The sequence below is a fragment of the Callithrix jacchus genome, chromosome 7, assembly GCF_049354715.1.
Source record: "Callithrix jacchus isolate 240 chromosome 7, calJac240_pri, whole genome shotgun sequence".
Classification (NCBI taxonomy): Eukaryota; Metazoa; Chordata; class Mammalia; order Primates; family Cebidae; genus Callithrix; species Callithrix jacchus.
The window spans coordinates 99442289-99455063 of record NC_133508.1 but is presented as its reverse complement, the minus strand read 5'-3'; the positions used below and the strand labels follow the sequence as shown (position 1 = coordinate 99455063).

Below are 12775 nucleotides of genomic sequence, written 5' to 3'. Positions count from 1 at the left end.
CACAAAGGCTAAAATCTTTCAAAATAAAACAAAATAAAAAAGGATCAAGGCGAAGATTTTAAAAATGTTGCGTTACACAATTTACATGAAAGCAACGCTATTACTTCCTCTGTGTGGAGTCAGGAGAGGACTGGGCCATTCGACTTAGAGAGAAATGCAGTGGCTTTTGGGCGGGGAAGGACTTCCTGTAACAATGCATCTCATGATATTTGGAATGACTATTTAAAAAAAGAACAATGTACAATCAAAGTCCTCGGCCACATTGTAGAACTTTGGGGGATGCTCGCTCTAACCGACACTGCTCCAGTTTTTAAATCCTAAGTCAAGCCACAAAACAAAATTAAAAAAAAAACAAATAAAGCCATGCCAATGTCATCTTGCTTTCTGCGCAAGTTAGGTTTTGTCAAAAAAGGGTGTAACACAACTAAGTCACAGTCAGCCTAGAAGCATTTGCTGTGGATGATAAAGGGGCTACACTCCTTGTGCTCCTGCTTGCTGATCCACATCTGCTGGAAGATGGACAGCGAGGCCAGGATGGAGGTGCTGATCCACAGGGAGTACTTGTGCTTGGGAGGAGCAATGATCTGGATCTTCATTGTGCTGGGCGCCAGGGCGGTGATCTCCTTCTGGAACCTGTCGGCGATGCCAGGTGGTACCACCAGACAGCACTGTGTTGGTGTACAGGTCTTTGCGGATGTCCATGTCATACTTCATGTTGGAGTTGAAGGTAGTTTCATGGATGCCACAGGATTCCATGCCCAGGAAGGCTGATAGTGATAACCTGGCCATCGGGCAGCTCATAGCTCTTCTCTGGGGAGTAGCTGGAGGCTGCCGTGGCCATCTCCTGCTTGAAGTCCAGGGTGACGTAGCACAGCTTCTCCTTGATATCATGCACAATTTCCCACTCGGCCTTGGTGGTGAAGCTATAGCCACACTCAGTGAGGATCTTCACGAGGTAGTTAGTCAGGTCCCAGCCAGCCAAGTCAAGACACAGGATGGCGAGGGGGATGGCATACCCCTCATAGATGGGCACAGTGTGACCCCATCACTGGAGTCCATCGTGATGCCAGTGGTATGGCCAGAGGTGTACAGGGACAGTGTGACCTGGATGGCCACTACATGGCTGAGGTGTTGAAGGTCTCAGACATGATCTGGGTTATCTTCTCGTGGTTGGCCTTGGGGTTCAGAGGGGCCTTGGTCAGCAGCAGGGGGTGCTCCTCAGGAGCCACAAGCAGCTTGTTGTAAAAGGTGTGGTGCCAGATATTCTCCATGTCATCCCAGTTGGTGACAATGCCATGCTCAGTGGGGTACTTCAAGGTCAGGATGCCTCTCTTGCTCTGGGCCTTGTCACCCACATAGGAATCTTTCTGACCCATGCCCACCATCATGCCCTGTGCCTGGGGTGCCCCAGGATGGAGGGGAAGATGGCCCTGGTGGCATCGTTGCCCACAAAGCCGGCCTTGCACATGCCGGAGCCATTGTCAAAGAGTTTATGGATGTCAACATCCATGGTGAGCTGGCAGCAGGTGTGGGTGGGCGGCCCCTGGGGCAAGGCTCTGTGCTCGCGAGACAGACGCGGTCTTGGCGGTTGAAAACTTCATGTTTCTGAAAACTCAGCATGTTTTCAAAGTTCATCCATATTATAACATATATCAGAATTTCATTCTTTTTTATTCTGCTTTACTTTTATAACTACTGTTAATTAGAACACTCAGGCAAAGAAATATCCCTTACCATCCTGAAGGTGCCATTTGGGAAAAAGAAAAAGACCCAAACCATTGCCTCTGATATAAAAATCAAATATGAAATCATCTGCAAATGGAAATGATCAAGATTTATACATTATTCCCTCTCTGATCGTGATGGTTACATTTCTTAGAAACTCTTTGTTAATTGAATTCACAGTTGAAGGACAGAAGATCTCATGTGAAAAGGGACCAAACTAATGAATGAAGCCCTTCTGCATATTCACCTCAACTAAAATTAAACCAGCAAATACACTACACTAAATAAACTAAGCATGACATTTTCCTCTCCTTGATTACTGACAACCCAGATACTCACTGTGTCTCACAATCCAGTTATAGGGAAAACATGGCAGCTACAACAAGACTTGGAATGATTTACTCTTCAAGTTCACTCCGTGTGAGACTTCTGGCAATGTCAAATAATTTCTAAATGTGTGTGAGGCCTAGAGTTTCTCTTAAGGGTGAACTTGCATCCATAAAGGGATTGCTACATCCCTAGAATCTTGGAATCCATATGCATAAGCAGGTGAGCGAAACACTTGCCAACATCAATATTCATCAAAGAAGTGCAAGAAAGAGCACCAAGAAAGGCCTGCCCTACTCTGGGATCACTGGTCAGGTCTAAGATGCTGTGACACAAATCCAGCTGATCATAAGTGTTCAGGTCAAACTACTTTGCTAGAACCTCAATGCGTGACAGCTGTGGAAGGGAAGAGACAGAAACAGGAGTGGATAGAGGAGATGCCCACTTGTGTGGCAGCCTTAACTGACACCCCAACCACCACCCCGGAGCTGAACAGCCTGTCAAGGATTCTCCTGCATTGAGTCACTATGGCTGGGTCACCACATGTCACACTGCATGATGTGAGCTGCCCCTGGCAGGGCATAGCCTTGGAGAAGGCATCTCTCCTCAACTGAGACAATCTCTGAAGCTGTCCACTGACTGTACACCCACCAAGTCCTTCCCGGAAGGGGATCTGGGGGGTGCATCTCTACGACCACCAGAATCACTTAGGGGACCATTTTCACTCAGCTGAAAAATTATTGTTAAGCTTCTATAAGGGGAACACATTAATAGAAATAGAGAAAAGCTTCTGGTATCTATTACCTCCAACTTCCCTCAGCTCAGCCTCACCTTTCCAGCATTAAGGAGTTGAGAATGCGTTTGGGAATCTCTCAATTCTCTTAGCTGGGTTAGGAGAGAGGGGAATTATGTGATATTTTCACTGGAGTGAGGGTAAATCATGTTCAATGAATACGAAAGAGGGGAGGAAAGTTGTTATAATTTGTGAGGAATTACTTGAATATATTAATAATATTGATAAATGTTTGCTTTTCAAAACTGGGAGAAAATTAATCACCCTACATTTGTGGGTTAATAGGTGAGTGATGAGATGGCATCAACTTACTGTTTAAGAGCATAATTTTTAAAATCTTTAAAAAGTTTTGGGCTCATGCCTGTAATCCCAGCACTTTGGGAGGCTGAGGTGGGACGATCACTTGAGCCCAGGAGTTTGAGACCAGCCAGGTTTGAGATCAGATCCTGTCTCCAACAAAAACAGAAAAATGAGCTGGGTGTGGGTGGTGCACACCTGTAGTACCAGCCTCTGGAGGCTGAGGCAGGAGGATTGCTTGAGCTTGGGAGGTCAAGGCTGCAGTGGGCTGTGATCACACCACTGCACTCCAGCCTGGGCAATAGAGCAAGGCCCTGTCTCAAAGCAAATAAATAAATAAATAAAAATAAAAAATTTTGTTGTGTGAAGATTTTCAAACATCTATATAAATGGGGAATAATATAAAAAACTCCTATGTACTCATCATTCTGATTCAAAAATTATAAACACAAAGTCAATCTAGTTTCATCCATATTTCTAGCCACTCCTCTCCCCCAGTGAATCATTTTGGAACAAATCCCAGAAAATATGATATTTCACCCATAAATATTTCCATCTAAAATATAAAGAATCAAAAAACCCACAATAACATTAACATATTGAAAAACTGAACTTGATTTTGATCAAATACCCATTCAGTAGTTGCTGTGAATTCCCTACGGTCCTAAAAATATTTTTTGACTGTTTGTTATAATCAGAACCAAAGTAAGGGTCATACATTGAAATTGATTATGTCTCTTAACTTTCTTTCAATTCATGAGTTTTCCTTTTCATCTTATTTTTTTATTCCTTGCAACTTACTTGTCAAAAAAATCAGGTTGTTTTTCCTGCAGAATTTCCCATGGCCTGGAATTTGCCCATTATGTCCTATGCTCCCATCGTGTTGTTTAACATGTTCCCTTTTTCTCGTAGTTTCTGTAACTGATAGTGAGGTTACGAGGCTTGATGAGAATCAGGTTTGATTGTAGGCGGTAGTGTTTATTTTCATTGTAAATGGTACAGCTGGTAATATCTAGCTGTCTCCTTTTTGTGATGTTAGTATCTGTTGGTGATCCTCGCCTATGTAGAGTAATTCACAGGAGCTGTAAAGTGATACTCTTCTGATTCTCATTCCTTCTAATATGAGCTGACTATGAAGAGAAACTTCTTGTCAGTAGTTTGTACTATTAAAATAAATAAGTAAATATACATATTTTATGTAAGTAAATCAATAAGTAAACACGCACACATATTTGGAGTACTTTTTTTTTTTTAAGGAATGAATGGCAGGATAAAGTCTTGATTCTTCTTTTTTTTTTTTGAGTTGGCGTTTGGCTCTTGTCACCCAGGCTGGAGTGCAGTGGCATGATCTCGGCTCACTGCAACCTCCACCTCCTGGGTTCAGGCAATTCTCCTGCCTCAGCCTCCTGAGTAGCTGGGATTACAGGCACAGGCCACCATGCCCAGCTAATTTTTTGTATTTTTAGTAGAGACGGGGTTTCACCATGTTGACCAGGATGGTCTCGATCTCTTGACCTTGTGATCCACCAGCCTCGGCCTCCCAAAGTGCTGGGATTACAGGCTTGAGCCACCGTACCCGGCCATAACTATGTTTTAAAGTCACTTTATAGTAGGCTTAAACCATCCACAATTTACGTTCAAGTGCATCATTTGGTTGTATGTCCTTCAGATTTAGCAAAATGAAGAAAAATGTGCTCTCATTTATCTAAGAAAGGTATTTGCTTGAATATTTTTTAAAAATTAGAAGAAGGATAAATCATTTTAAAAAGAGGTTACTTTTCGGGTAGAATAAAATATCACGGGGGGAAAAGAATAGAGACTGTATTTTTATAGATTTGACTTGAGAACCATGTTCACTTTTACATAATTATAAGACAATATTAAGAAAAAAGTCTTTAAAACTCAAAAGAACATAACTTTTGAAGACTACTTCTACCACTTCAGAACTGGGAGGCCCTTGGTAGGTTACATAACCTCAACAAGCCCCAACTAACTCATCTCTAAAATTGGGATAACTTTAATGATTTTTCTCCTTGCCTTAATAAGCAGATTAAATAATGTGCACTAAATACACTTAACACAGTACCTGGCACAAAGCAAGTTTCCAAAATATTTTAGCTATTATTTGTAACCCTAGAACTCAGAGTAGAGTAATTTGGAAGCAGGTATCCATTTTATGTAAAGATTCTCCCTGAGAGTCTTTGCAATAATACTCTTCATACATGCAGCCTTTGGAATGAGCAATCCAAGGATCCTGAGATTCTTTTAAGTACTGAGATCTCTCAAGATTATTTAAATATTTTATTCACAAAAATTTAGTTTTTTAGAAATGGCTCCTACAGCCTCAAGAAGAGGAGTAGTGGTTTCTACTAGCCCAGCACAGAGAATCTGCTAAGGGCCGATTCTAGCTCACTCCCGTGAAGAGGAGGCAAAGGAGCTTCCTGTCTCCTTGAAAGGAGAAGCTTCTAGAATTCCATACCTAGAAGGCAAGGGCCTTCCTTGGTGGGGAAAGTGAGACCTGGCTGGAGGGAACCTTCCTTTCAAAAGGGCCTTGGCCCAGCCAGGCCGGTTTTGATTCTAACATGTTTGTCCTCCATTACTTAATACTTATGAGTGTAGTCTCTTTCTGTTATGAGTCTGAAGGGTGTCAATATATGGTTGGTAGGGACATTCCTGAGAGCCTTTTCCCACACCAGGATGTCTAGCAATAGCTAAACTCTACATTAAAGTGACTTGGATGTACATAAAAATGTCCCACTAAACCCAGAGTAAATAGGATTAGACCCAACTCATGCTTCCTTTACCTGGATCCTGAAATTGCTCTCAGACACCTAAAACCATGGACACAGGGAAAGGGGCATATAGGGGAAGGAGACGGTAGCTATAAGCAGTTACAGTTCAGATACTATGCCTTTGAAAGTTTGTTTAAAAAAATATATGACCATGGGGCCTGGCACAGTGGCTCATGTCTATAATCCCAGCACTTTGGGAGGTTGAGGTCTCCAAAGTGGTTAGAAGTTCAAGACCAGCCTGGCCAACATGGTGAAACCCTGTTTCTACTAAAAATACAAAAAATTAGCTGGGTATGGTGGCCGGCACCTGTAATCTTAGCTACTTGGGAGGCTGAGGCAGGAGAATTGCTTAAACCTGGGCGGCAGAGGTTGCAGTGAGGCGAGATCACACCACTGCACTCCAGCCTGGGTGACAGTGCGAGCCTCTGTCTCAAAAAAAAAAAAAAAAATTATGAAATGGCACTATTAGGATTATTAGGGAACTTCCATGGCCTTGGAGGTGCTTCAAAAATGAGTGATGTTGTCGTGTAAGTTTGTTGGCTTCATGGTAAATCTGCCTCTGTGCTAATCAGGAAAGCTCAGCTTTCAGAAGATCTTCTGGGAAATCCTTTTATAGAACAAAGCCTCCTCTCTCGATTTATGAGTTAGTGGGTTGAGGTATTTCCGTGACTCATTTTCCAAAAATGGAGAGACACCTGCATTTAAGCTAAAAACTATGCATGATGGCTGACAGGGCCAAGTGCCGGAGGTTGGGGGACCAGGGAATGCAGTGAAAACATCAGCTGATTCCAGAATAGTTCTGAGGCACCGTAGCCATGGCAAGGCAGGCCTTATGGGGCCAGGTCTGAGCAGGGAGGCGGCACCCTAGGAAGGAGACACACCCCAGACACAGAGTGAGGGGCTGCTAGTGAGCACAGCAGTTAACAAGGTCTACAATGGCAGGAGGGAAGCTTCCTGAACAGCCCGAACTTCCAAACCCTGTGCCACACATTCTCATTCTCATCTCCATCCCCATGTCTCCACCCCCTCACTTCTACTAGAGAGCTATATTTTCAATGGGTGAGTTGAACTGGAGAATGTTGAATATGTTCTCATCATGGCCTCACTGATATCCCCTTTGTTATCATGCCTTGGGCTCAAGCCAGGAGAAGCACCTGGTGTAATTCTATTTATTCCTAGATCCTTAATATCCCCTGGAAGTGTCAGGGTTCTTCATTCCAAAGGATGAATGTATGAAGAGTATTATTGCAAATTACTCATCTCAGACCTGGGCCCAGGCTTCTGTTTTGCATTTTTCTAAATGGCTAAATGGTTAGGTTAGATTGGATCCGTTAAAATCATAGCCTTCTCAATTTCATTTAGTGTTAAAGGTAGCTGCTTAGAAAATGAATGATTTCAGAAAATTAGGATGTGACGAATAGATTAATTGGAAATTATTACAAAAATAAAGGACGCTTTTAGAACTGCCCTTGTGAGCTCTGTAACAAACTCCCTTTTGTTTGAATTTCAAAAGTCACCCCACAACATAGCCCAAAGTTCCTTAGATGCATATCTCTGTAATGAACAGGAGGTTTGAAAATGTGCCCCACTTCTGCAACAGACTTTAATGCTTTTCAAGACGGAAAGCTTTTTAGCTTTCAAAAGAATAACCACCACCATTTCCCTCTCTAATTCTCTTCCCTCCAACAGAAACACTAGTGAAAGAACGAATCAGTTGGGTGGACTCTTAATGGCTTCCTGTGGTTGCAGTGTCATTGTGAGACAGAGAGGACCTTCAGGAAAAAAAAGAAAAAGTGAGATTGAGTTCATATTTTCATAAAGAAGGAATATAATAATGTTTGCCCATATGCAAGACTTTGCAAAGTATATATGTTGCTGCAGAAATGAATCACATAATCACTAGACTTACAGAATTATTTATGCAATAGTGGATTTCCCCACTAGATTATAAACTTCATGTGGGCAAGGCTAAATTTTTTCTAGTTCACCTCTACATCCCTAAATTCTAGCACATAGATGCCCAAAACATACATTGAATAAAGACTACTGAAGTCCCAAAGAGGGATTTTTTTTTTTTAAAGCTAAGTGTCGCATTTAAAATATAGATATTTTGGTGGGAAAGAAAATGTACCTTTTTTTTTTTTGTAATTCTTTATTTTGAAATAATTTCAAGCTTAGACAAAAGTTTTAAAAGTTATACCAAGAACTACTGGATACTCTGTTAAAATTCCCCAAACTTTAACATTCGCTTTTTTTTTTTTTGAGACGGGGTTTCACCATCTTGGCCAGGCTAATCTTAAACTCCTGACCTTGTGATCCACCTGCCTCAGCCTCCCAAAGTGCTAGGATTACAGGTGCGTGCCTCCTTGTCCAGCCTTTCTTTCCTTCTTTCTTTCTTTCTTTCTTTCTTTCTTTCTTTCTTTCTTTCTTTCTTTCTTTCTTTCTTTCTTTCTTCTTTCTTTCTTTCTTTCTTTCTTTCTTTCTTTCTTTCTTTCTTTCTTTCTTTCTTTCTTTCTTTCTTTCTTTCTTTCTCTTTCTTTCTTCTTTTTTTTTTTGAGATGGAGTCTTTCTCTGTCACCAGGCTGAAGTGCAGTGGCCCAATCTCGGCTCTCTGCAACCTCCATCTCCCAGGTTCAAGCAATTCTACTTCAGCCTCCTGAGTAGCTGGGACTACAGGTACCTGTCACTATGACCAAATAATTTTTGTATTTTAGCAGAGATGGAGTTTCACCATGTTGACCAGGATGGTCTTGATCTCTTGACCTTGTGATCCACCCACCTTGGCCTCCCAAAGTGCTGGAATTACATGGCCTCACATTTGCTTTTACATGTATGAGAGTAAGTTGCAGACGTAATGCCCTTTTACTCCTTAATACTTCTGTATGTAATTCCTAAGAACAAAGATATTCTCTTACATAACCACCATACAGTTGTCCGAATCAGATCAACAGCAAGACAATTTTATTATCTAATCCATAGACCTCATTCAACATTTGTTAGTTACCTTAGTAATATCTATATAGTAATCGAAAAATAATTTTAAAATATCGAACCCAGGATTACATGTTGCATTTAATCAACATGTAATCCTGGGTTCAATATTATAAAATTATTTTAAATATTAAAAATTATTGCACATAATCAGCATATAATCTCTTTAGTCTGCTTCAATCTGTAACAGTTCTTCCATCTTTCTTGACATTTTTGAAAAGTAGAGGCCAATTATTTTGTAGGATGTCTTTAAATTCAGGTTTATTTGATGTTCCTTAGTGATTAAGTTTAGATTTTGTGTCTTTGGCAGGATTACCAGGGAAGTGATGCTGTGTCTTCTGCAGTGCACCATATCAAGAGTCGCATATGGGCTGGGCACACTGGCTCCCGCCTATAATCCCAGCAATTTGGGAGGTCGAGGCAGGCAAATGGCTTGAGTTCAGGAGTTCAAGATTAGCCTGGGTAACATGGTGAAGCTCTGTCTCTACAAAAAAAAAAAAAAAAAAATACAAACGTTAGCCGGGCGTGGTGGCACGTGGCTGTAGTCCCAGCTACTTGGAAGGCTGAGGTAGAAGAATCAACTGCCCAGGAGGTGGAGGCTGCAGTGAGCTATGATTGAATCATCCCTGTCTCAAAAAGGTCACATATGTTGGTCTGTTCCATTACTGATGATGCTAACCTGGATCACTGAGACAAGCTGGTATCGGCCAGTCTTCTCCACTGTGAAGCTACTATTTTCCGCTTTGCAATTAGTATTTTGTGGGGAACTACTTTGAGACCGTATAAATATCCTGTTCCTTATCAAATTTTCACCCATAAACTTTAGCATTCATTGAAAATTCTTGCTTAAATTATTACTATGATACTTGCCAATCAGTGATTTTCTAACTCTATCATTCATTCTGCATTTCTTAGTTGGCATTCTATTCTAGGAATATTGTTTTCTTTTTCTCCTATTTACTTGGTAATGTATTTCTTTACATTAGCATGAACTTGAATTATTATCTGAGTCAATGGAATTGTAATCTGTTAATATCATTACTTATTTGATGTACATATTCTCCCAGGTTAGGCTGGCCCCTGGGCTCTTTTGACATGCACCATTGTTTTTGAGCATTCCCTTTCTCCCTGAGATAAGCTGTTCCAGGCTCAAACTCAACCTTCTCTGCACAGTCCTGGAATCAGCCATTCTCTCAGGAGCCCTAGCTCTTTTTAGTGGAGAATGGTCTCACATTTATTTCTAAAATAAAACGAAGACAAGATAGAGAATACAAAACTATTCAGCAAATATAATAAATATTAAACAGAAACCTACTCTGACCTATGCCATTATTAGTTACACAACAGAGACGCAAAGCTTGATTCATTAAGATAATCTAGTATGGGTTAGATATATGCAAATATATAAATGAAACAGAATAGGCCAGGCATGGTTGCTCACACCCGTAATCCTGGCACTTTGGGAGGCTGAGGCAGTAAGATCACTTGAGCTCAGGAGTTCAAGACCAGCCTGAGGAACATATCAAGACCTAATCTCTAAATAAAAAATAATAATTAAGTAAAACAGAAGGGGACTACTATAAATTCACATTGGCATAGCATATATCAGACCTCAGATTTTTTTTTTTAGACAGAGTTTCACTCTTGTTGCCCAGGCTGGAGTGCAATGTCACAGACTCAGCTTACTATAACCTCTGCCTCCTAGGTTCAAGCGATTCTCCTGGTTCAGCCTCCCAAGCAGCTGGGATTACAGGAGTGAGCCACAAGGCCCAACTAATTTTTTTGCATTTTTAGTAGAGATGGGGTTTTACCATGTTGCCCAGGCTGGTCTCAAACTGCTGACCTTAGGTGATCCACCCACCTTGGCCTCCAGGGCTGGGATTACAGGCATGAGCTACAGTACCCAGCCCAGACTTCAGAATATTATATAGAGTCATTACACTGAACTATTCAATTAATGGTATTAATGGCTTTTTTAATATTAAAGTAATCAACTAAATTCCCTACTTCTCACAATTAAAAAAAATACGCTTTTAATGTATTTCTTTTTTTTTTTTTAACTTTTTCTTTTTTTGATGTTTCTTATCTTTTTTCTTTTTCTGAATTTTTTTAGAGATAGAGTCTTGCTATGCTGCTCAGGCTGGTCTTGAACTCCTGGGCTAAAGCAATCTGCCTGCCTTGACTTCCTAAAATACTGGGATTACAGGCATGAACCACCATGCCTGGCCTATGCTCTCAATATACTAAAGCTTCAGTTATGAAAACAAAACTTTAGAATTCTTAGACAAAATTTAGAAAAATATATTTGGAATACAGAGATAGTGCAAGATTTATGCTATGGTTTGAATGTGTGCGTCCCTCCAAAATTCATGTTAGAACTTAAAAACTCCAAGGTGATAGTATTAAAAGATGCAGCCTTTTGGGAAGTGATTACATCAGGAACACTCAGCCCTCACGATTGGATTAGTGCTCTTACAAAAGAGGTTTGGAGGGAGCACTATAGTGCTTTCCCCTTCCATCTCTTCAGCCATGTGAGGACACATAGAAGGAACCATTCATGAGGAACTATCCTCACGAGACACCAAACCTACCAGTGCCTTGATCTTGGACCTCCCAGCCTCCAGCACTGTGAGAAATACATTTTTTAAAAAACAAATTACCCAGTCTAGAGTAGTTTGTTGTAGAGCCATGAGTGAACGAAGACAATTTTCTAAATAAGCACAAAGTACATACAAGTTCATAATTGTTACTTTATTTTTTTGACACAGAGTTTTACTTTTGTTGCCCAGGCTGGATGGCAGTGGGACGACCTCGTCTCACTGCAACCTCTGCCTCCCAGGTTCAAGTGATTCTCCTGCCTCGGTTTCCCCAAGTAGCTGGGATTAGAGGTGCCAACCACCATGCCCACCTACTTTTTTTATTTTTAGTAGTGACAGGGTTTCACCACATTGGCCAGGCTGGTCTTGAACTCTGGACTTCAGGTAATCCATCCACCTTAGCCTGCCAAAGTGCTGGGATGACAGGCATGAGCCACAGCACCCGGCCTGTTAACATCTCTCTGGTGGACTATTTCTTTCATTATTGTACATTGATCTTTATCTTAGACCATTTTGTGCTGCCATAACAAAATATCACATTAGGGATATACCACATTAGGGCTGGTCATACAGAATATAAATCAAAATGAATGGGATATTTTGAACAGAGATATAATAAACTGTTTAGAATCCAATACTTGTTTGTTACAGGTTTTCAAACTAGAAGTTAAAAAGCTACTGAAGCATATTTCAAGGTAATACACCATATTACATTGCCCAGAAAAGTACGTCAGTAGTAGATTAATAACAACTTATATAGTTGACATTGTTAAATGCCTGCTGGATGAAAAGTCATTAAAATAAATTATAGGAAAAGAGTAGTGACTCGTGCCTGTGTTAAAGGAAAAACCTTAGCCAAATTAAATTTAAAAGAGTTCAATTGAGCAAAGAATGATTTGCTAATCAAGCAGCCTCCCAAACCAGAGCAGGCTCATGGAAGAAGGTTTATGGACAGAAAAAGGAAAGTGATGTACAGAAAATGGAAGTGAGGCACAGAAACAACCAGATTGGCTATAGCTCAGCATTTGCCTTATTTGAACACAGTTTGAACAGTTGGCCACATTTGATTGCAAAAAGTCAGTGATTGGCCCAAGAATAGGCCACAACCACTTTACAATTCCATTTAGGTTATAGTTCATGATGTACAGAGGAACCTTTAGACTGAACTCAAAATATGTAAGGATGGCTGGGTGTGGTGGCTCACACCTGTAATCCCAGCACTTTGGGAGGCCGGGGCAGGTGGATTACCTGAG

General features: G+C 40.9%; 1 pseudogene; it reads right to left on the bottom strand.

The window, feature by feature from the left end:
• Positions 1-440: 440 nt before the first annotated feature.
• Positions 441-1593, bottom strand: LOC100410949 (actin, cytoplasmic 1 pseudogene; annotated as a pseudogene).
• Between the last annotated feature and the right edge of the window lie 11182 nt (positions 1594-12775).